This window comes from Monodelphis domestica, chromosome 6 (assembly GCF_027887165.1).
Source record: "Monodelphis domestica isolate mMonDom1 chromosome 6, mMonDom1.pri, whole genome shotgun sequence".
NCBI classification, from domain to species: domain Eukaryota; kingdom Metazoa; phylum Chordata; class Mammalia; order Didelphimorphia; family Didelphidae; genus Monodelphis; species Monodelphis domestica.
In genome coordinates, this window is record NC_077232.1 from 20,392,766 (window position 1) to 20,395,715 (window position 2,950).

The following is a 2,950-nucleotide window of genomic DNA, read 5'->3' on the forward strand; positions in this document are numbered from 1 at the left end:
CCCTTGATAACATAATGACTACTTCTTCCAGGAGTATGGTGAGCTGGAGAGGTCAGTTAGTTATTCAGTCAATAAATATTTATTAAGTGCCTACTATAAGTGCTGGAGGCACAAAGAAAGCCCAAACATTTTCTACTCTCAAGGAATTAATAGTTTTAAGAGGAGACAACGTACAAATTACTATGTACAGAGAAGATATATATGTACCTGAAAGTATTCAACAGATGGAAAGTACTAGAATTAAGGGAGATCAGGAAAAGCTTTCTATAGAAAGTGAAATTTTATCTGGGACTCAAAAGAAGCTGGAGAGGTCAGAAAGGAGAGGGAGAACATTCCAGATCTCTCAAGGGGATGGCTTTAATGGTGTGAATTTGGACCATGTGGCAAAGGAACTTGACTTTTTTTTTTCTGGGTCTTGGAGTGTAGGACTAGATGCAGTAGACGAAAGTGTGCTACAAAGGAAAGCTCACTTACTTTGGAATCGGAAGACAATAGTTCAAATAATGCTTCTGATACTTATCCACATGACTTTGGGCAAGTCACATCTAATTTCTCTGTGCTTCTTCCCTTCATTGGTGAAATGAGAGAGTTGGACTAAAGAGTCTCTGAAGCACTCTTAAAATTTTATCTGTGTTCATATGAGCCTAAATTCTGGAATGAAACAGATTTATTATTGTTGTTTGACCTTCATTTTCAAAGAGCACCAATGATTTCATGATAGGTGACAGGGTGATTGATGTCTTAACTTGCATGTGAATTGGATTTTCAGAGTTTCACAAAGTAGCCTCACTCTCTCTTTCACAGTCATCAAAGTCCAGTGTCAGGCAAAAGCCAGGAAAACTGTTAATAATAATGATGGGACAGATTTAAAGAATCAAGGAAAAATTTCCTAACAATTAGAGCTGCCCCAAAGTGGAATGGACTACCTTAGATAGTAATGAATTCCTTATCATTAGAGGTTTCCAAATAGAGGCTGGAAGACCACAATGGAATACATTTGCATAAGGATTGAACTACAAAGTAAAAGAATTGTGATGAAGTGGAATGGGTCTTGAGTCAGAGTACTTGGGTTCAAATGTTAGCATTGGCTAATGGGATAATTATTGTAGAGCACTTAACATAGTGCCTGGCACTTAGTAAGAGTTTTATAAATGCTATTGTCATTACCAACTTCATGACCTTGGGCAAATTATATCACCTTGATTTCTTTTTTTAAACCCTTACCTGCTGTCTTATAATAAATACTAATTATTGGTTCCAAGGCAGAAGAGAGGTAAGGGCTAGGTAATGGGGGTTAGGTGACTTGCTCAGGCTCATGCAGCTAGGAAGTATTTAAGACTAGATTTGAACCTAGAACTTCCCATCTCTAGGCCTGTCTCTCAGTCCACTGGGTTATCTAGCTGCTCCCTTCCTTAATTTCCTCATCTGTACAATGAGAGTGTTGAACTAGAAGGCCTCTAAGGTCCCTCCAAACTCCAAATGTATGGTCCTATGATATGTCAATGATCCTAATATGTCTGAGATCCTTTATTTTTTTAATTAATTTTATTTTTTTCCTGATTATATTTTCTATTATCTTTAATAAATGTTTCCTGGCATCTGAGGTTATTTCTAAGAGATTCTGTGAACAATTCAAAGTTGGGGAAAGGGGCCTTCTCAGTGCTCTTCAATCATCCCCATCTAAATATCCACTTTACCGATTTGGCATCCTTGATTCCTAACATTCTCCTCTATAATTATGATTTTGATCAGATGGAGGGAACAATGTACCCAGGATGAACTTCTAGATCAGCCTGGCTACAGCCAGTCCAGTGAACAAATGTCTCTTCTCTTTTGTGACCCCAGATCTCACCCCAAGCTTCTCTGAGTCCTGTGTTGTGCCTTAACTTGGGTATAGGAATGGTTCTCCCAATGTTCTGAGCCCCAAGAAGACTCCTTAGTCATATAGATCAGTTGAAAGGTTTTTTTCCATTTCCTATTTCCCAGTCCTTATCTCCTCTGCCATGGGTTACCCTCACTATCATAAGGAAGAACTGGACCTGTTCTTTCAGAGTTTCCTAGCAGACTGCCCTAATTAATTTAATTTTCCATCACATTCTTGGTTCTAGGGCCTCTTGACCTTCATAAGCTAAAGTTACTTTCAGGTTGGAACTTACATTAAAAAATAGGTCAGCAATCCTGCTGCTTCTCTTGTGCTCTTATCATCTTGTTCCTACTTCACCCCCTTCCACTTCTCTTTTTCCTGAGTTCCTTCCTCCTACTCTTCTCTCTGCTTTGTCTTCTGCCAATTTTTCTCATTTCTTTCTGTCTCTCTTGCTGTTTTGAGAGGTTCTGTGGGCCAGGGGAAAGCACACTGGTTTTGGAGTTATATGACCTGCATTCAAATGTCATTTACTAGCTGAAAGTCTCTGGGCCTTAGTTTCCTCTTCTTTAAAAGGATAGATTTTTTTTTTCACTTGATGCTCTATCTCAGTATACTAAATTTTGGATCCCATGATTCCTTTCTCTTCCTGATTGCTCCTTTGTGTATTCTATCTCTTCCTCAGCTCTCCCCATTATGTAATGGAATAAGTTCTGAACCTAGAGTGAGGAAACCAGAATTTGGGTACATCCCAGGCCACTTATTAGTGGTATCATTATGGACAATGACACTAACCACTAGTGCTGTCTTGGGGGGAAGGAGTGGGCATAGCCCTCAGCAGGCAGAGAGCAAGAGATACTCTTTCTGTCTCTTCATACACACAGATCCAGGCTTTTGGATTCCAGTTCACCACTTACCATTTATGCAACCTAAAGCAAGCCACTAAACCTCTTCAGCCTTGATTTCTTCTATATAAAATGAGGGAGTTGGACTAGAAGACCTCTAAGGCTAGCTTCACCTCTAAATCTATACTGTCTAGAGGTTGCTTTGAGCTCCACCAAGTCTTTCTTCCTTAGTAGAGAGCAAAGA